Source organism: Hylobates moloch, unplaced genomic scaffold (assembly GCF_009828535.3).
Source record: "Hylobates moloch isolate HMO894 unplaced genomic scaffold, HMol_V3 SCAFFOLD_2, whole genome shotgun sequence".
Taxonomy (NCBI): domain Eukaryota; kingdom Metazoa; phylum Chordata; class Mammalia; order Primates; family Hylobatidae; genus Hylobates; species Hylobates moloch.
In genome coordinates, this window is record NW_026652277.1 from 95,504,791 (window position 1) to 95,527,080 (window position 22,290).

The following is a 22,290-nucleotide window of genomic DNA, read 5'->3' on the forward strand; positions in this document are numbered from 1 at the left end:
TAACAAACCTGCACGTTGTGCACATGTACCCTAGAACTTAAAGTATAATAAAAAAAATATAAAGAAAATATTTTTATTAAAAATAGAATATTTTCTTGTTGGCAAAAGTGTTATTTTTTAGATTCTGCAATTGCTTTTTTCTATTTTCTGAGCTCTAAGCTGTCTTTTTTTGTTTCTAGGATGGCACATCTCAGTATCTTTTAAGACAATGATGGGTTTAAGGAATAGCCTTCTGTTTTGTAGCCACTCCATGAGTCTTCTTGGGGCGTTGCCAACCCCTGGATAACAGGAAATCTTCATACATGTAGCTGGTTTAAAGAGACTTCCAATGAATACTTCTGTTTAAGTAGAAGGTTCTGAATTATCAGTAGATAAGACCAGTATAAACGTTAGAATCTTTGGGAGCACACCTGATTACGTACTTGGACTTTAGTTTCTGACAGAGCCCTGAGCAGCTGCTCACAAGGGAAAGCATATGTAGACTGAAGCTATGCAGAGTGAAGTCTCAACAGCTGAAACTTACTTGGGAACCAATGGCGCCCTAACTTAAGATAATTTACGAAACGTTGTAAGTCTACAACATTCTTCATGGAAGTCAGTTAGGGAATGGAAAATTTTGAGATAGATATAATTATATATCAATATACAAAATATACAATAAATATATTCCAGTTGATTTTAGGCAGAACATATGAAAATAGGATTTTCCTATCTTATTTACTGTATTTTTTTTCTCCTACTCTAAGGCTTATTTTTTAAATGAACATTTATACAAATGTAGTACCAGGTATGAGAAAAATAAAAAAATATTTGTTCAGATGCACCTCTACAACCAACTGGGTTTTATATTTGTTCAGATGCATCTATAAAACCAAATTTTTTTTTCCGTTAGTAATTTTAAGCTCGTGTTTATAAATTTATTCATGCATTTGAGACTGTTAGATGTATCCTTAGCATTCAAATTTGTTCATTGATGTCTTGAGTTATACTAAAATTTAAAGCCCTTACAAGATTAAGAAATTGGCAAGAAAAGATAAGAAAATATAACCCGAATTGTTAAAACGTTAATCACATTGTGAATTTATCCTCATCTTAAGCTTTTATTTCCACATAATATTTATAAATAACATAAACAATATTTTAGATATAACAAAATTAACAAATTAAGAATTAAATATTTTATCATTTACAATTCAATTAGGAAAAATGTGTTTACAGTAATCTCAGATTGAGAAAAAATATCGGTATTCAGATTTTGGCTTCTACCTTTGTGGTGATAAAATATACATTTACATTATACTTTATGCTGAGAAGTTAAAACTCTCTAATTGCTGATACTACACGATCGTGAACTGAAAACATGTATTTGCTTAACGTCAAAATTACATATTTTAAAATAATTCCACTTGTTATTTAATGATCCCATACCTGGTATATGACCATTTATTCACCGTAAACTTGTACACTTCAAATATCTCTTTTTAAATGCTGTGTTTGCAGAATAATGAATAAACAATATTTTAGATAGCTTTGTTAAACATTAATTTTACTTTCCTATATTTTCTCAATATCAAAATATTCTGCAAATATATGATAAAGGGTTGGTTTCCAAGACAATAGATTGCTTGAAGAAACAGTTTGATATGTTAGGACTGCTATAAACTGAATTGTATTTCCAAAAATGCATATGTTGAAGCCCTAACCCACATTGTGATGGTATTTGATGATGAGGTCTTTGGGAGGTAATTAGGTTTAGCTAAGCTTATAAGGGTGAGGAATTAATGATGAGATTGACATCATATAAGAAGAGATCAGAGAGCTTGCTCTTTCTAGCTCCCTCTTTCTCAGCACCCTCACAAAGACGTCATGTGTACATAGCAAGATGATGGCCATCTGCATGCCAGGAAAAGAGCCTTTACCAGAAAGCAACCATAATGGCACAATAATCTCAGGCTCCCAGCCTCTGAAACTCTTAGAAAATAAATTCCTGGTATAAGCCACAAAGTCTATGGTATTTTGCAATGGCAGACTAAAATAAAAACTTTTTCATAATTAAGAAGCCTTCTTATGTTAAAGAATCATGTTGCAAACCTTCTATACTCCCAGTGATAAATATGTATTATGTTTCCTGTGAATAATGATGTGGGAATTTTGGTAATGGAAAAATTATATAGTGCACATTTTTATATATGAAACTCTAGGAGACTAAATGTATAGAAACTTCGTGTATGTATTTTCTTCTAAACGTGTAACAGCTGGAAAATGATAAAATAAATTACAGTTCATTGATACACTAAAACATATGCCATTAATTGGCATAAAAATATTTGTATGGCTATTAATTACCTAGGAAATTCTTACAATGTGATATTCACTGAGAAAATAAACAACATGTCATTTGCTATTATTCATGTCAAGAATATAGTATGGACGGCTATTTTGTGTGTATATGGATATTGTATATATAGAGGTTCTGTTTTTATTTAATGGGTGAGTCACATTTCATCTTACCCAGCTACTCCTGTTTTGATGGATATTCAGTCTATTTCCAAGTGGCCTACTATAATATTGCTTATACAATAATCCTTGTGTAGATGGCATTACATACTTATATAATTATTTATATATTTTATTTTATTTATTCATTTATGTATTCATTTAAGATACAATTCTTGAAGTGGAAGTGTAGGTAAAAATAGGTACATTTTAATTTCCTAAGCTGATTTATAATTCAGATATTCAAAAGTCATTTTTTCTTTGAAATCATAGTTGTTTTAATTTTATCATAGTCTAAAAATGTTTTCTTTTACGTAAATGTAGGAAACAATGGGGTTTTCAATAAAATTGTGAAAGATAATGTTACAGCATTTATTTTATAAAATTTGAACATCATGCAACACATTTAAACATATTGAAAACTTTTTTGAGACTAGATTTCCTTTTCAGTTGTAAAGTAATGGCAAATAATTTGTTTTAAATACAGAAAATGTAAAGAAATAAATTCAGCCATACTTTTATTACCTAGAGAAACCACTCACATTTTAATATATTTTCTCCCTGAAAAAAGACTATATCTGCATATGTATATGTACAGATACAGTTGTTTATCAATTCTATATGCATTATTTACGATTGTGTTGTTTCTTTAACTATAAATATTTGCATTTTCTATGTCATAAATTCTTCAACAACATGTTTAACATTCTCTTGAGTATGTCAGTTTGCTTATCCACTCTTGTTTGTTTGTTTGTTTTGCCTTTTGAGAAAGGGTCTCCCTCTGTTGCTGCCCAGGCTCCAGACTGGAGTGTAATGGCATGATCTTGGCTTACTGCCACCTCCTCTTCCCAGGCTCAAGCGATCCTCCCACCTTTGCCTCCTGAGTAGCTGAGAATACAGGTAAATGCCACCACGCCCCACTAATGTTTGTACTTTTTGTAGAGATGAGGTTTTGCCACCTTACCCAGGCTGGTCTTAAACTCCTGGGCTCAAGCGAGCCGCTTGCCTTGGCCTCCTTAAGTACTGGGATTACAGGCGTGAACCACTGTGCCTGGCTCTCTTCACAAAATTTTTAAGCAGCTTTCCAACTCGGTTGTTCTAGGTTAACTTCCCAATTGTAATCTCCAGGAATGAAAATTGCACTGAATCCTGTTCAAATACTTTTAAATAGATACAAGCCTTCATGTACTGTTGGGATGTCTTGGCTGACTCTCACAGGGTTATCTGTTCTCATCACACTCAATCTTTTTCAGGATCAGCTGTCATATTTGTCAATATCTTTTTTTCTTAAAGAAATTTATTTTCCTTATTTTCATCTTTTCTACCTGGCTGTTCATTCTAGATTATTTGCTGGCCCTCTTTGTCTGATTGACCTCCAAATATTGGAAGATTTAAAGGTTCAGTTTTCAGCCTCTTTTGTTAAACTTCCAATAATTTCTCTTTAGGTCCAGTCCCATCTCTAGTGCTATCATATTTCCTAAACTTTGGATTCTCATACAGAGCTTCCAGTAGACCTTTCCTGAGGATCACAAACCGAGCAGGTTCATACCATACTATTAAGATTCAATCTTTCCCATTTTAGCTAATGTCAACACTTCTGCAAAGTTTCCAGTCTAAGACCTGGGTGTCATCCCTGATTTTCCACACACCAAGTCCATTGGCACAACTTGTTGGTTTACTTTTAATTTATATTCAAAATCTCATTACACTAAATCATCTTCACTTCCAACATTCAAGTCCCAGTTAACTTCAATATCCTTCTATAAACTGAAATAATTTATTCCCTTACCCAGCCCTTTTCTGAAAGAAATAATCTAAAGCAGTACTGATAATATTTCGCCATCTATGCAATAGAAAATACGCTGAATGTTAAGCAAAATGCATCTATCATTTTCTCGTTACCATGACATTAGTTGAGAATGTAATTATCTTATACTATCTTGGTGTGTCTCCAAATATTAAGCCACTGGGCTTACTATTAGGTGCTAGATAAATATATATTTTGTGCTGGCACAGAGTAGGCACCAAATAACAATTGCTTTCAAATAGGTAATGAAAAGACATTTTTCCCCACTAATTGATTATTAGGAGCACAAGCATCATCTGAAATAATTATTTAAACACAAATTCTCAAGTGATCTTGAAGAATATAGGGTTTAATTTTGCTTTCTTTTCCAGTAAAGTTGCACTTGTCAGCTCTAGGTTTCTGTTATTGTGAGATCTCTTATAATTTGCTGAGAGAACAAACGAACTGTAATAATTATAATTTATTTTTTATAATTGGTGTCACACTTTTGCCTGGTAGACAATTACAATATCAACGAAATACTGAATGAATGATTTTGCCCCTCTGCTTTTTAGAACTGTGAGGATAACCTCTGTATTTTCATATGCCAATATATGTTTATGTCATATTTTGGTGTCATGTACCACTGTGTTGGATATTATTTTTAATGTGGCTGATTGAAATGTCAGATGTTATTTGTTTTCCTTTTCATTATATATGGAAAAATAGTCACAAAGTGGAGTGAAGATTATCACTGATCACTGCCTTTACCAATTTTCTTAAAAATGGAAATATAAAGTCAACAGAGAATTCTGGAAAATAAGATATATTTTGATTATTGATTTTAACTTTTTAAGCTTTCATTGAAGTATGTTACATATATACATTCATATATGAGTTTAACATTCACAGTTAGTTTTTACAGAGTTTTATATAACTGTGCAAAAGGCATCAAGATCACAAAATAGACTATTATCATCACATTATAAGATCTCACCTTCCCATGACTCTCCTAGTTATTAACCCCCTCCCGCAGGTTAACCACTATTTTGACTTTAAGCAAAATGGATTCATTTTGTTTGTTTTAGAAATTTACATAAGTGTGAAATACATCCCATCAATACCTAATTTATTGAGAGTTTTTAGCATGAAGGGTTGTTGAATTTTGTCAAAAAAAAAAAGAAATTTACATAAGTGAAATTATATATTAGGTACTCTTGTATATGTATTTTTCCACTAAGTATTATGTGAATGATACATCTTTATTGTTGCACAAACTTGAAGACTATTTATTGTCATTGCTATACAGTATTTCATTGTTTGTATATAGTGTAATTTATTTTTCCATTCTACTGTTGACATACACTGGAGAAATTTCTAGTTTTTGGCTATTATAAATAGTTCTACTGTGAACATATATGTGCTTCTTTAAGGTGTACATACTAGAATAAAATATTTTTTGTCATAGCATATGCATATGTTTAACTTTAGTATACACATTTAGACACCTTGCACACAGGTTGCACCGCATTGTTCACCTACAAGTAGTGTCTGAGAGTTCTGGTTTCTCTCCATCTTTGCTAACACCTGCTATTACATTATTATTATTATTATTATTATTATTATTATTATTATTATTATCATCTACACTTTAGCTATCCTGCAGAGTGTAGCAGAATGAAGATGCGTTGTAATTCTAATTTGTATTTATCTGATGATTATTAAAGTAAATAAAGCACTTTTTTACGTACTTACTGGCCATTTGGGTATTCTTTTTGTGAAGTGTCCATTCAAATTTCTCTCCATGTTTTAGCTTTTACAAATCTATTTAATATATGAAAAGAACATTAGCTTTGATGTCCTTTTCACTTATTAAATAGATTTGTAAAAGCTCTTTAGCTTTTGTTGCTTTTTTTCATTGAAAATATTTTTCCCAACCTGTGAGTTTCATTTTTTATCTCTATTGATGATATATTTTGATAGAGAGAGTTTCTTAGTTGAAATAGAATAACTTCATAGATACTTTTTAGAATTATGGTTAGTGTGAACACTAATTTCCATAAGCTGCACCTTAAATATTTTGAAATCTGTCTTTATGAAAGTAATAAGCATTTGGAAATAAAGGTCTATTTTATACCCTGAATCCTCACGCCTGTAATCCCAGCTACTCAGGAGGCTGAGACAAGAGAATTTCTTGAACACGGGAGGCGGAGGTTGCAGTAAGCTGAGATTGCCCCACTGCACTCCAGCCTGGGCGAAAAAATGAGATTCCATCAAAAAAAAAAAAAAAATAGAATGACCTTAGGCAAGATCAATTCATTTCCCCTTGCCTCAATTTCCTCATTGTCAAATAGGGAAAAAGGAAATAATGACTTTATTGAATTAAATTAAAGAATAAACTAAGATATCTGATGATGGTGAAATGTCATTATAAAAACCAAAGCACAATACAAGTATAATGATAAAGAGAACTATGTGATTTTCCAGCTTCGGCACAATAGCCTGCATACTCAAATTTATGCCATGGCCATTAATCAATGTTGAGGTTGCAATACTTCTAACATTAATAATTGGAATAAAATCCCATTAATTACCATACCTTAGTTATTTTCTATATTATCCCAATAAATTTAAATTTTATAGTAGTCACACAGTTCTTGTTTGGAGCCCACCATTTAAAATCAAGTGTCCTACAGTACATCAGTTAACATATTACCTATGAACTATAAAGCAATGCAACCATGAAGTATTTTCATTTTAAGAAATTATTTTTAAAATATTTTAATATAGCATACATAAATTAATAAGATTTGCCTGTTTATCTGTGTATACAATTAACATTTATTGAAAATCTAAGTTATTATCAGTCAGGATAAACTTGATTATGCTTCATAAAAAATAACTCCAGCCTTTTTGTGGCACAAAACATCTAAGTTATTTTTGATCAACAAAACTAAGAGTTGTTTTATTAAAAAACAAAGAATAAACAAAATTCACCAATCATTAGCTAGAGTAAGAAAACAAAAGAGAGAGGACTTAAAATCAGAAATGAAAGAGGAGACGTTACAATTATAGCACCGAAATACAAAGGATCAGAGGAGACTACTATGCACAATTATATGCCAACAAATTAGACAACCTAGAAGAAATAGATAACTTCCTAGACACATACAACCAACAAGACCGAATGATGAAGAAATACCAAATCTGAACAGGCCAGTGAAAAGTACGATTGAACCTGTGATAAAAAGTCTCTCATCAAAGAAAAGGCCAGGATCTCACGGCTTCTCATGTTCTATCAAACATTTAAAAAAACGGAACCAATTATTTACAAACTCTTTTAAAAACATCAAAGAAAATCTATTTTTTCAACTCTTTTTATGAGGCCAGCACATGCTGATACTAAAGGAAAACAAGAATGCTATAAGAAAAAAAAAATTACAACCAATATTCTTGATGAATATAGATGCAAAATTCTCAACAGAATGTCAGCAAACTAAATTAAAAAAATAAAAGGATCATTGATTATGACCAAATGGAATTTATCCCTGGGCTGCAAGAATGGTTCAATATACACATATCAATTAACGTGATACATCACATTAACAGAATAAAAGACAAAAATGATATGATCACCTCATTACATGTAGAAAAAACATTTGACAATATTCTACATACCTTTAGGAAAAAAAATTCTCTACAAAATAGCTATAGAAGGTATGTACCTCAACAAAATAAAGACTATAGATCATAAGCCCACAGCTAACATTATGCTCAATGATGTAAAATTGAGAGCCTTCCTCTAAAATCTGAAACAAAACAAGTATGCCCACTCTCAGTATTTCCATTCAATGCAGTATTGCAAGCCATTGACAGAGCAATTAGGCAAGAGAAGGAAATAAAATGCATCAAAATACCAAAGAAAAACATCAAATATTTGTTGTTTTCTGACAACATGATCTTATACATAGAAAACACTAAACATCCCACCAAAAAACCATTAGAACTAACAAATAAATATGGTAATGTTACAGCCTTGACTTTGAATTACCAAATATTGTCAACACACAAAACAAGTAGCATTTTTATACACTAACAACTAAATATGTAAAAAAGAGAACAATCCCATTTACAATAATTTTAAAAATGGAACACTTAGGGATAGATATAACCAAGGCGAGTAAAAGACTCGCACAATGAAAACTATAAAACATTAATGAAAGAAATTGAAGAAGATATAAATAAATGCAAAGACATCATATGTTCATGACTGGAAATAATAAATATTGTTAAAATGCCCATACTACCCAAAGTGAACTACAGATTCAGTGCAACTCTTATCAAAAGTCCCACGACTTTTTTTTATATAAAAATAGAAAAGGCAATTCTAAAATTCCTATGGAATCACATAAACCTCCAGAAAGGACAGTTTCCTCAATAAATGGTGTTGGGAAAACTGGATATTCATATTCAGAAAAAAGAAATTGGACTCTTATCTCACACCAAATACAAAAATCAAGTCAAATTGGATTGAGGACTTAAATGTAAGGCCTGAAATTATAAAACGACTAGAAAAAAATATAAAGGAAAAACTACAAATCATTGGTCTGGGGAATTAATTTTTAGATTTGACCCCTAAAGTGCATACAACAAAATCAAAGATAGACAAATGGTATTTCATCAAAATAAAAAGATTTTGCACAACAGAGATGACAATTAACAGAGTGAAGAGGCAACGTTTAGGTTGGGAGAAGCTATCTGCAAGCCATATATCTGACGAGGGGTACATATCCAAACTATGTTAGTAACTCAAACAAGCCCATATAAAGAAAACAACCAATTAAAAGGAAAGAGGCAAGAGACCTGAATAAACATTTCTCAAAAGAAGACATACATATAGTCAACATACATATCAAATAATGCTCAACATCACTAATCGTTAAGGAAATACGAATTAAAACTACAATGAGACGTCACCAGAAGTCTCCCAGAAGGGCTATTATCAAAAAAATGAAAGCTAACAAATGCTAGTAAGCCATTATGAAAAACTGTGTGGAAGTTCCTCAAAAAATTACAAATAAAATTACCATGTTATCCTGCTATCCCACTTCTGGATACTTACCATCACAAAATTGAAATCAGTATGTCAATGCAGAATGTCTGCATTCCTATGTTCATTGCAGCACTATTCATAAAAGGCAAATTATGGAATCGGAATCCACCTAACAGTTTATCAACAGATGAATGGATAAAGTGGTACATATACACAATGGAATACTATTTAGCCTTTATAAAAATAAATAAAAAATTAATTGTCATTTTTATGTCAATTTATTCTATAAAAAGTATTTTATGTCAATTTATTTTATAAAAAGAAATTCTATCATTTGCAACAACTTGAATGGAATTGGAGGATGTTAATCTTGGTGAATTAAGTTTGGCACAAAAGGACAAATTCTCACTTATATATGGAATTAAAAATAATCAAATTTATAGAAGCAGAGAGTAGGGTGATGATTACGAGAGATTAGGGAGTGAGGGGAATAGGAAGATGATGGCCAAGGGGTACATAGCCTTTGTTAGAAGAAATAACAGGTGTTTTTTTGCCATTTATTTGCACAATGTGGTGAATACAGTTAATAATAGCATTTTGTACATTTAAAAATCACAAAGAGTACATTTCAAATGTTCTCACCATAAAAATAATAAGCATTTGTGATGATATATAATTAGCGTAATTATTCCACATTATATTCATAAATCATAATGTAACTTTTTACTCAATAAATCTATACAATCATAATTTGTCAATTTTCAAAAAAATTAAAAAGGAAATTTATTAACAAAAAAGTTATTTTTGACTCATGCTATGTATTCATCTCAACTGAGTTGTAGTCTCTAACTCATGTTTTCCTGAATCTAAGCTACAAGATAAACTGCTACCTAGAGCATTGTTAATTGCTGTGGAAAGATAATAGTGTTCTGAAGAGTCTCTCTTCAGAAAAGGTCTATCAAAGATGTGATGTAGGATTTTTTTTTTCACAAGTCATTTATCATAACTAGTAACATGGCCCCACACAACCCAAAGAGCCCAAAGAGGGTAGGGAAGTGTAGTCTTATCATAGAGCTGAAAGGTGAAGAGCTGGGATATCTGATTTAAAAAAGCAATTGTGATTATTGCTATTCTGTATAAACAATATGTTTCTAAGGCATACAAAAATAAAATAGACATGGCTTGTGTCTATACAGTGAAAAACATAAAAATACACTCCCCTGAGATGCATGCAGTAAGAGTTGAGCGACTACACAAAGAAAACCTAAAAAACCCTGCTTCGATGAGCCTGGAAAAGTTTCAGAAAGAGAAAACTATTAGATCTGGGTCTTGAACCGTAAGTAAGAATTCAACAAGAAAAATAAAATGGGGATGGATAATTGTTAAAAAACAAGGCTTCTGCACAGAAAACAGAACTAATCGACAGAGTAAATAGACAACCTACAGAACAGAAGAAAATCCTCACCAACTACATATCTGACCAAGGAATAATATACGAAATCTACATGAAACTCAAGCATATCAGCAAGAATGAAAAACACATAACCCCATTAAAAAGTGAGCAAACAACATGAATAGACATTTCTCAAAGGCAGATCAACAAATAGCCCACAAATATAAAAAAAATGCTCAATATTACTAATCAGGAAAACGCAAATCAAAGTCACAATGAAGGCTAGGTGTGGTGGCTCATGACTGTAACCTCAGTACTTTGGAAGGCCATAGTGGGAGAAGCACTTGGAAGTCAGAAGTTTGAGACCAGCCTGGGAAACACAGAAAGACCTTGTCTCTACAAAAAAATAAACAATAAAAAAATTAGTGGGTGTAGTGGCACGTGCTGGAAATCCCAGCTATTCAGGAGGCTAAAGCAGGAGTATCACTTGAGCCCAGGAGTTTGAATGCACAGTGAGCCATGTTTTTGCCACTTAACTCCAGCCTGTGCAACAGAGAAGATTTTGTCTAAAAAAAACTCCAAACGAACAACAACAACAAACAAATAAACAAACAAAAAACCACTAAACTGAAAACTAAAACTAAAAATAAAACCACAGTGACATACCACCTGACCCCAGTCAGAATGTCCAGTTTTAAAAAGTCAGGAAACAATAGATATTGGTTATTGGTGTGAATGTGGTGAAAATGAAACACTTATGCATGCTGGTGGAAGTGTAAATGAGCACATCTATGGAAAATAGTATGGACATTTCTCAAGTAACAAAGAGTAGATCAACATTCGATTGAGCTATTCGATTATTGGATATCTACCCAAAGGAAAAGAAGTAATTATGTCAGACAGACACTTTTACTCATTTGTTTATCACAGCAAATTCACAATTGCAAAGATATGGAATCAAATTTTCTATCAACAGATGAGTGGATACAGAAAATGTAGTATATACACACCCCAGAATACTACTACGCCATAAAAAGAATGAAATAATGTCTTTCGCAGCAACTTGGATGGAACTGGAAGCTGTTGTCCTAAATGAAGTAACTCAGAAATGAGAAACCAAATACCACATGTTCTCACTTATATGCGTGAGCTAAGCTATGGGTATACATAGACATGCAGAGTGGTATAGTGAACATTGGAGACTCAAAAGTGTGCAGTGTGGGAGGAGGGCAAGGGATAGAAAGATCACCCATCAGATGCAACGTAATGTAAAGTATTCTTATACACTAAATATTTCTAATGCTGTGCTTCTGTGACCAAATAGCACTGATCTATATATTTACACATCGAGAATAGATCAGTGGCATTTGGTCACAGGGACAAAGCATTAAGGTTGTGAGGAGCAGCAGGAAGGAGTTTATAAAAGGCCATGAGAAAACTTTTCAGTGATTATCTTGAAGGTGGTAACGATTTCAGAAGTGTATACATATCAAATTTATCAAATTATATTCATTAAAGATGCAGTATTTAGTGGATATCAACTATAATTAAATAAAGTTTAAAATACTGAAATGGTATATACATTAGGAGAGAATCTAATTTCAAGGATAAGATTTGATTTTATTTCTAAGATTCTCTTGGAATTGTGTAAATGATGTATAGGGGAAAATGGAGGAGCATAGTTTAGAGAGGAAAGAGAGTTTATTAAATATACTGAGCTAGAGCTAGAGGTTATATGGAACATGCAGGAAGAGATGACTTGCAGGAAATTTCATACTATATTTGTAATGCAGAAGAATATTGTAGTATAAAATGTATTTGCAGGCCAATACAGTAGCCATCAGAGAACACCATAGTATTTATGAAGCCATAGTATTTATGAGAGTTATGTGATTCAACATGAATCAGGGGAAGGATGGATTTCTGAGAAAATTCCTATGGAAAGGAGGATTACAAAAGAGGATTAGTCAGGAAGATATGAGACCATTAAAGAGGCAAAAAGATGGATAGATGAAAGTTAGACCAAGTCCAAAGATAAAACATTCAACATACTCTCAGGAGATTAAACAATGTTGAAGGTATATGTGAAAGGATGACAAAAAGGAAAAACAACAAAATTTCTCTGCGAATCCAGGAAGTTATGTGTACACACAGATAATTTTTAGACTTAGGGATGTTAAGTTCAAGAAATTCACATCTGATAGTCTAAATTTACTCAGTGTAATTTTAGAAAGCAAGATGAAAAGCAAGAGGGAAGGATGTTTGTCCACACATGACTAGTATAATAAATATAACAAATAGTACATAGTTGTACGATAGACATTCAAGTCATTTAATCAAAAAATTATGAATGCCCCAGGGCCTTGCCTATCTTATTATAATTCTAAAATAACGAAAATATTTCCCATCATTTCTCTTGAACTATTGTGACACATCCCACTTGTCAATTAGAAAATATACAATAATGAAATTATTTGTGAAGTAGTTAATCCACAGAGAGTTTTTTTCTGGCCCCCTGGTTCATATTCCTTGACAAAATTTGGATAGTAACCTGGGTGAGATCAGGATTGAAAAAGTGTAGAATGTTAGGAAAAATTCACACTGTCGAAAAATGTAAGGTGGTTGTATTAGAACATGGCTCATTACTGTCATAGGGAAATATTATTTTTGCCAATCTGAGATATAAGTAAGTCACTTAAATTTCAGGGGTGAGGGATTTGCCATATTGTTCATTAAAATAAATCAAGTCTCCTATTTTAATTGAAAACTGCAGCTTATCTGATAAAACAATAGATGACTTGGTAAGTATAATCAGTTTTAATTAAGAATATTTCATACAATTAATCTTTTATTCAGTTTTTCCCTGTTTTACATTGTTGTTGTTTTTAAATAGGGATGGCTGTTTACCTGCATTTACTAAACAATAGGAATAGCTAATAACTATTCTCAATCATTTTTTTAAAGTCATGGAATGTTACAATTAAGAATTTATGGAGTAGAAAACCCAGCTGATCCAGGTATTAGTGTTTCTCTTACACCATTCTCTTCTTGCATATGCCATTGATAGCAGACAATTGAGTCTTTTTTACTCTTTGATATAAAGTAATATTGATTTGTTTCTTTATTTCACTATTCTAATGCTAGCCTCTGGCTATTGATTTGTGTCAGCAAAGTCTTGAGATGTAGAAAGAAAAAACAAATCAGCTAGCTGACTACAAATAAATGTCCAGCTAAGGTCTACGGATTGGAAAAATACAAAAAACAAATAACAAAAATAGCTCATATTTGAACACTTAAACTTTGCCCAGTACTATGCTAAGCACTTTCTACTTAATAATTAAGACATCCTATAAACTAGGTTTTATGAACATCTGTAGTTTTCAGAATACTGAGAATCAGAGTAGCTAACTGATGCACAACGACACACTTAAAAAGTAGTAAAAGTAAGCTATGTATATATGTATATATTCTTTTTTTCTTATGATTTTCTTTTCTTTTTTTTTTATTATACCTTAAGTTTTAGGGTACATGTGCACAAGGTGCAGGTTTGTTACATATGTATCCATGTGCCATGTTGGTGTGCTGCACCCACTGACTCGTCATTTAACATTAGGTATCTCTCCTAATGCTATCCCTCCCCCCTCCCCCCACCTCACAGCAGGCCCCAGTGTGTGATGTTCCCTTCCTGTGTCCATGTGTTATTGTTCAATTCCCACCTATGAGGGAGAATATGCGGTGTTTGGTTTTTTGTCCTTGCGATAGTTTGCTGAGAATGATGGTTTCTAGCTTCATCCATGTCCCTACAAAGGACATGAACTCATCATTTTTTATGGCTGCATAGTATTCCACGGTGTATAGGTGCCACATTTTCTTAAACCAGTCTATCGTTGTTGGACATTTGGCTTGGTTCCAAGTCTTTGCTATTCTGAACAGTGCCACAATAAACATACATGTACATGTGTCTTTATAGCAGCATGATTTATAATCCTTTACCTCTTTTGCTTTATGAAATTTGAATTGAAAAATATTGTACTCACATATAAGCTCCAGCCTGCACACATGCAATTAGGTTGTGGTTATTTCCATCCGCAGAAGATTTTTGTCATTAAAATAGCATTCTCTGATAATGATCATTTTCTCTTTCACAAGATATGATAACAGCTAGTGATAAAAAGCTTGTTTAAATTAGTAGTTATTTTAAACTTCTGGAGTTGAACAGACTTGGGATCCTGCTCTCAGTAGGATTTTATCTCCTGAGCCATATGTAACTTAACCCCTCTGAATTTTATTTTTCAACCAGAAAAATGAAGTAATAATAATATATATCTCATTTTCAATGAGAAAAGCATGGGAAATGGTTGATAAAGTGACTGGCATATACTACACCTGAAATAATGTAATTAAACTCTTTACTACCACCACCACCATCGTTACTATTGTCATCATCATCATCATTTAGATCTGTGTAAATCCACCTTTTCAGAAAGATAGCTGTTATGTACATTCAATACACCAATGCAAGCCAATAATAGATTTATCATTTGCAAACTAGCTTAAATGCACAGGGTGACACAGATATTTTTTCTTGCTCTAAGTAAGTCTAAAAATGCAAGGGGCATATTTACTATAGTTATTCAAATTTGAAGTATAACTTCAAGCTGGGTGTGATGACATATGCCTGTAATCCCACCTATTTGGGAGACTGAGGCAGGAGGATCACTTGAGCCCAGGAGTTTGAGGCACTTGAGGCCAGGTATTCGAGTCCATCCTGGGTGATATAATGAGACTCCATCTCTACACACACATATTCAAACTATATTTTATGTGTGTGTGTGTGTGTGTGTATGTATATATGTCGCACATATAGATATATAGATATGTCTATATATACTATAAGTAGGCACATATACATATACATAAATATATACATAATGTGAGACAGACAGTGAAGCTCACAAATTGCAAATAAACTCTTCTGAAGAGATTCCTATTTCATATATACATATATACTACATATATACATACATTTATATAGAACTATATTTTATACACCTATATGTTGTATATATACAAAATGTACATATACATATATAAAACAATATTTTATATATTTAGTATATGTATGAAATATAGCTTTGTACATATGTATACACACATGCATTCAGGGCAACATTTTTAGTGGTTCAGAAAACAAAGTGTAATTAAAAGTTATAAATAATATTAAAAATATTAATAATTGAGAACTCCCAGCTTCATGGAGATAGGCCATTCCACTATTCATATCTATTTCTACAGAGATATTATGTAATTAATATATCAACCACAGTGCAGATGGCATATGGAAAACCTTACTGAAAACACCTTGATTTTACTGATTCAATCTTTTTCAACATTATCTCAACCAATCAAGGAGATTGATAATGAGACATAAAAATCACTCTAAAGTCAGTCTAATTTGGTCAATAGGCTGTAAGTAAACAAACAAACAAACAATATTTCTTTTATTCCCTCAAGAAATAGGAACTTCTTCAGAAGAGTTTATTATTGATTGGTAAATTTCATTATCCTTCTTACATTTAAATTATACTTAAAAAATGAATAACTATGGTGATTTTGTCCTTTCCATTTTTATATTTCCATATGTAGTTGTATACCTACATACACACATATATGTGTATGTTATACACACAGACACACACACATACATATAGATATATCTCTAGATATATCTATATATCTATATACCACATCAGGAAATATAACTGGATTACAACTTTTAATGTTTTGTATTAGAAGGTGACCTCATGCCATGCATTTGATTGGATGACTTCAAGCCATGCACTTCATAAACTAAGCACATGAGGGCACATGGCACTAAGCAATGGAATCCTTTTGTAGCAAGTTTTTTGACCAGAAAGAGATCATGAGCTCAAAGGAAAAATGAAATAAAATATTGGAAATTGAGACTTTCCTTCAAATTGCAGTCCAAATAAATACAATCTGTTCTGTTGATTAAAACTTATTGCTATTTAGCATCATTTGTGTTGGATAGAAGGAAAACATTTTCAGAGCTTTTATCTATACTTACATTTATCTGCTTTTCAGACTGGTACAACTTAGACTAGACAGAAATCCTATGACTTTCTGACATTTTGCTTAATTGAGGTCAGAAGAAAACAACAGCATTCAATTGTTGGGTTTACAGAAAAGGTAGAAGAATCGAATAACATTTTAACGATTTAAATTAAATTCTACCATTTTAAGATGTCTACTGTCAAATTTTGGATACAGTAAAAGTTCAATAAATATTTGTTAAATCAAATACAATTAAATTACAGTAACTTAAAGTACTATTTGGCACTTATTTTTCCAAACTTTCAAGATATGACATTCACCTTTTAAAAATAAAAATGAAGGGAGTTATCCAAGTTATGAGATGTAAATTTTTGTCAACATGTTTCAAAATTGCCTATAGTTTTCACAATAAAAATATTTTAGAGTGTGAAAAAAGTGAAAATATATACACATACAAAGCTAAGTCCCTGTGCATTATGTTTAATAATACATAGGCATATAGAATACTTATAAATAGCTTATTTATGAATTGGACATTTGAAATGTTGCTTTCCCCAAGGGCACAAATGTGGATTAATTTGCTTAGAGACTGTCTTAAATACATTTTCAAAAGTGTTTAAGCTGTTTTGTTTTGAAACCATAGCTAAAAACAAATAAGACTGCCTTTCATCAGTTGATCTTCAAGATCTAATTCTTTCACATTTGTGAAAGAAAATTAGAATAAGAGACTTGGAGAGAGCACTGGACCCTCATCCCCCACTGAATTCCATTATTCCCACAGAGAAATTCTAGGCTGTTTCCTTAAGTTTTATCAGTTCCTCTGTTTTCAATGGTTTTGTGCTGATGGAGAAAAAGTATGATTAGTTACAGTTTAGTTCAAGAATGACCAATGTATTCTCTCGCATTTTCTAACTTTGATCTTGTGTAGTAATTGAATTTCCACTCTATTCAAAACAAATTTAAGACTCTATTGTGGCTCAGTTTGACTAATTTTGATGGACTGGTGCTGAATGTTATGGGCAATTGTGGGAAGAGATAGTATCAAAATATGCAACAGGCTATCTTTGAGCTGTTTCATGTAGACTGCTCAGAGCTCCTAAGTATACTTTTCTCAAATATAATGATCCCTAAATTAAGAGAAACGGTATGGAAACAACCATCTGTTTATACTACTACTGATATATCTTGAATACGCATTATGGTGCACAGACAATGCTTAAGAGACCCAGTAATGATGTTTTAACTCAACTTCTTACTAGATACACATCCTAGGCTGATTGATATTATTAAATCCTCATAATCAATATAGTGTAAGTAACTATGATTATTATATTATTTAAATAACCCATACATTAAACATTATTATTTCAATATTTGTATATAATAAAATCTAAATAAATATTAGTTATTATCATTTTAATTATACTAATTGTACTACTGACCATTTGCTTATATGTGTAGAAAATAACTACCCTCATCGGTATCTTGGAAAATAAATATATCAATCATATACACATATATAAATTTTTTCGTTAATGAACAAATGAGTCCAAATATGTATACATTTTCTCATGAGTTTAAAAAATATTATTTAGATATTATTTAAATATTATTTAAGTATTATAATGAAAATATCTGTAAAGGATGCTATTAAGACTTCTAAATGTCAATTTTTTAAGATTTTGTGATTCTATATTAAATTTATTGTTTAAAAATGGGAATAAAATAATATTTTCATATTTATTTTATGATTCAACAACACAGTGCATATGACAGGTGACCTAACAAGTACCTGAATATTGCCAATATTATTAAAAGTAGAATTTCAATAAGTTGCTGTCATTTAAAATCTATTGAATATCTTTAATTAGCAAGATTCTGTGACTAGAATAGGCTTAGAATCATAGGAGTTTATAAATAATTGACTTTTAAAATTCCAAATACATTTTGAAGAAAGCCTGGATGCAGATATACAGTTATGCACTCAAGACTGTCCAGGATTTCTCAAAAAAATCTTCCTCTATTTCTCAGCTTTGGGAAAGTAGTAATATTAAATTGAAAATGTGTAGAAACCTAATTGGTATTAAAGCTTGATTCCTTGCGAAAGTCACGGTTAAAGAGGGTAAAATATAACTCTGTATTCAAAGGTAGGCATAGCTCCTTACTAGCCTATGATACCAGGCAAAACAATACTATTTTCTGCCCCAATTATCTTACATTTAATAGGATGTAATAGTATTTAATTTCTAGGGCTATTGTAGGAACTAATAGAAGAGTGTATGCATATAGCCTAACATATTAATCTTTCATAACTCCTGAGATTACTTCATAATTCTTTTTGTATTTATATAATTAAATTAGAATTTTTTTTCTCATCATAAGGGGGAGGAGGTAAAGTAAGTTGTCTAATGATCAGTTTGATATATCCAAAAACTACTTTTTAAAAGGCAAATTGGGTCATGCCAATCTCCTGCCAAAAGCCTTGCAAAGTCTTCTTAAAATCAATAAAATATTTGATTGTTGTTAACGTAGGTCAATATCATCTATCCTTTAGCCATTTGTTCATAAATATCGCATATTTTGCACCCCCCTTTGGGTGGCTCCAATGTTTTTCACCTCCCACCCTTGTATAGTCCCTTTTCGTACAGTGTTGACAGGATTGGTGACTTCCTTCTCACCAATAGAATATGACAAAGATGATGGAATATGAACCTTTCGATTCTGTTATGCTAATTAAAGCTTCATCTTGTTTTCTCACTTATTCTAAAGTATTTTTATTCTAGATGACTTTAAAGAAGCTAGCTTCAGTGAATCTTACACTTCCAAGAAAATAAATCCTGCAAAAAACCTGAGTGAGCTTCAAAGTGGGCCCTTCTCCAATTCAGCCGACAGGGGATAACTCAGTCCTGGTCAAAAACGTGACTGCAGTCTCACAGAGGACCCAGATAAGCTCTTTCAGGACTTCTGACTCACAGAAACTATTAAACAATAAGTGTATTTTTATTTTAATTCACTAAGTTTGTGGTAATTTGTTATAGCACCTAAAGAATCAACACAACTTGTTTACTAGCAAGACTGCTTTTCTTTCTGTTCCTTCAACATAACAAGCTTGTGTGCTTGTCAGCTTTTAACCCGACTCCACCAATTCCTTCCAGTCCCAAACCTGCTGCCATTACCGATTCTCATTATTCTTCTTATGCTCTTCAACATCCTAACATATTTAAAGTTAATTTACTTTGAAACATTTATTATCTGACTTGTAGTTCCTATGTTTTTCCTGAATTTTGCTATATCCCAAGAATCCTATGTCCAGCTAGGAAGGGCAGAGTCTCAATGTTACTGTTCTAGAATGCAGTTTATATCTATGCAATTCCAATCATCTTGTAATTCATATAATTGAAGCTCATGCTTGAAGATTTATTCAGCAAAATAATGTTTTATATATCCATAAATAACAAATTACTGTGTATTAAGGCAAGATAAAATGACATCAATTATTAGAGTATGTAATCATAAAATGTACAGCCCTATTAAAGAAAACGGTGATTAAATGTAAAATAAAATGCCAAATGAAGAGCTACATGGAGACTTTAGAATTCTTCTTCTCTGTAAAAAAATGTGTAATAATTAAATTTTTAGACATAAATCTGGAAAAAGATTTTCTCAAAGGTCATGAGGCCTAAACTATATACTACCTACCAATATGTAATGTAGGTCATCTTCAAAAATTGTTACGCATTCAAATCTTGAATAACTTGTTTGATTCATTTTGGGTATATATTTGAATTATTTAAACTATGAAAATAGAAAGAGGCACAAACATTCACATACAGAAAACATATTCAATCAAAGCATAATCGTTTCACAAAGGTTAACCCAGAATTTTGTGATAAAATGAAAAGTGATATTCTCTTAAGATTTGGGAGAAAAAAAAATACCCAAACCTTCCTAACAGATTAAATCAAACACATTCAGAAAAAAAAAAAAAAAAAAACTGACCACTTAAATAACAACTTAAAAGATGGAAGCTAATGTGATCATGATGGAGGTATCTCCCAGATAAAATCTGGAATTATTGTATGAACTTCATGCCTAGGAATGCATTATGAGAATTTAAAGCAAAATGAAAGAAAGGCAAATAATTCAATATTTTGAAGTTAGGTGACTGATATAAAAAAAACCTAAGTTGTTATTACTTAGTATTGCAAAAAATATTCATTAAATAAATTATCCTCTACTGAATTAATCTCATTAATTTTTCAAGTTTTGAATTTTTCAAGCCACATAAAAATATTAGATATTGATAAAATGATCAATAAATATTTAATTAAATTACTGCTAATTTTATATCTCCTTGTAACTGTTCAAGAGATACAAATCACTGGAAAGTTGGCATAAGCATCCCATTCTTTAGTTAAATTTGCATGTCACCATAAAAAATAATGTGCTTGATAGTGTATTGAATTCCTGTACTTTTAGTATGAGTCAGTCCTCTATACTAACAATCTCTGATCCATTGTCACTAGTGGATTTCTTGACCTAAAAATATGGGAACAGACTCTGTGTTTTATTTTTGCAAGATACATCATCAGCACAGTACTCTGTAGCTCCAAGTGATCTGTCATTTGAAGCTCCCTTTGTGGGCTTTGTAGATTACAGGATATACATATGCATACACATATAATATAAATACATACACATATATAATATACACATATACATATATACACTCATGAAAAAATACTAAAATCAGAACAATACGGGGTAAGAAAGGACTGATTTGCTCATATATAAATTTCATAATCTAGCTAATCTACTAGTCTATTTGATGGTAAATAGAGATCAGATTTTGTTTAGAAGAAACAAACATAGAGCTAAATTGAATTACTTAAAGTAAAATTATTTTTAGTTAATACAAGCTTACCTTTAGCCATTCTTCAAATTGACTGGAACAAATCCAAGCATTAAAAATGTACATACCAAGTATTTTTAATTCTGTTCTTTAAAATAGCTTTCATATCTACTTGGCCACAAATGCAAGATGTTCCTATTGATAGTATGTCTGCTTTATTTCGCCACTTGAAAGAGTGTAATTAAGGTGGAGAAAATGAAATTTAGGGAACAAAAATCAATAGTATATCATAGAAGAATGTATATTTGTTTCAATGTATTTGCAATAAATATTACATCTATATCTGCTATGTATATATATATATACATCTATATATACACACAATATATTTATGTTAAGAGGGTGAGTTTGAATTCTTCCTTAGTCTCTGGTGATTTTTGATGTGGGAAAGTTAATTTGCCTTACTAATCTTGAATCTCTTCATATTTAAAACACAGAATCATATTCACCTTATAGAGTTATTTTGAGGATGAAATGATCGAATAAATTAAATGGGTAGGATATTGCTATTACTAGTCCAATGTCAGCCTGCCAGCAGTTTATAGTTTTTTATTTTGTATATATTTGCATTTGTT

The 22,290-nt window shown here is 31.5% G+C and overlaps 1 long non-coding RNA gene across 2 annotated transcripts; it reads left to right on the forward strand.

Moving 5' to 3' along the window:
- The first annotated feature begins 489 nt into the window (after positions 1–489).
- Positions 490–19,675, forward strand: LOC131381900 (uncharacterized). Of its 2 annotated transcripts, none has more exons than XR_009210939.1 (3): positions 490–568; positions 3,269–3,396; positions 19,587–19,675. It is a non-coding gene; the product is annotated as an uncharacterized LOC131381900 (long non-coding RNA). The 2 variants fall into 2 exon arrangements; XR_009210938.1 differs by having other exon boundaries at positions 19,573–19,674.
- The last annotated feature ends 2,615 nt before the right edge of the window (positions 19,676–22,290 follow it).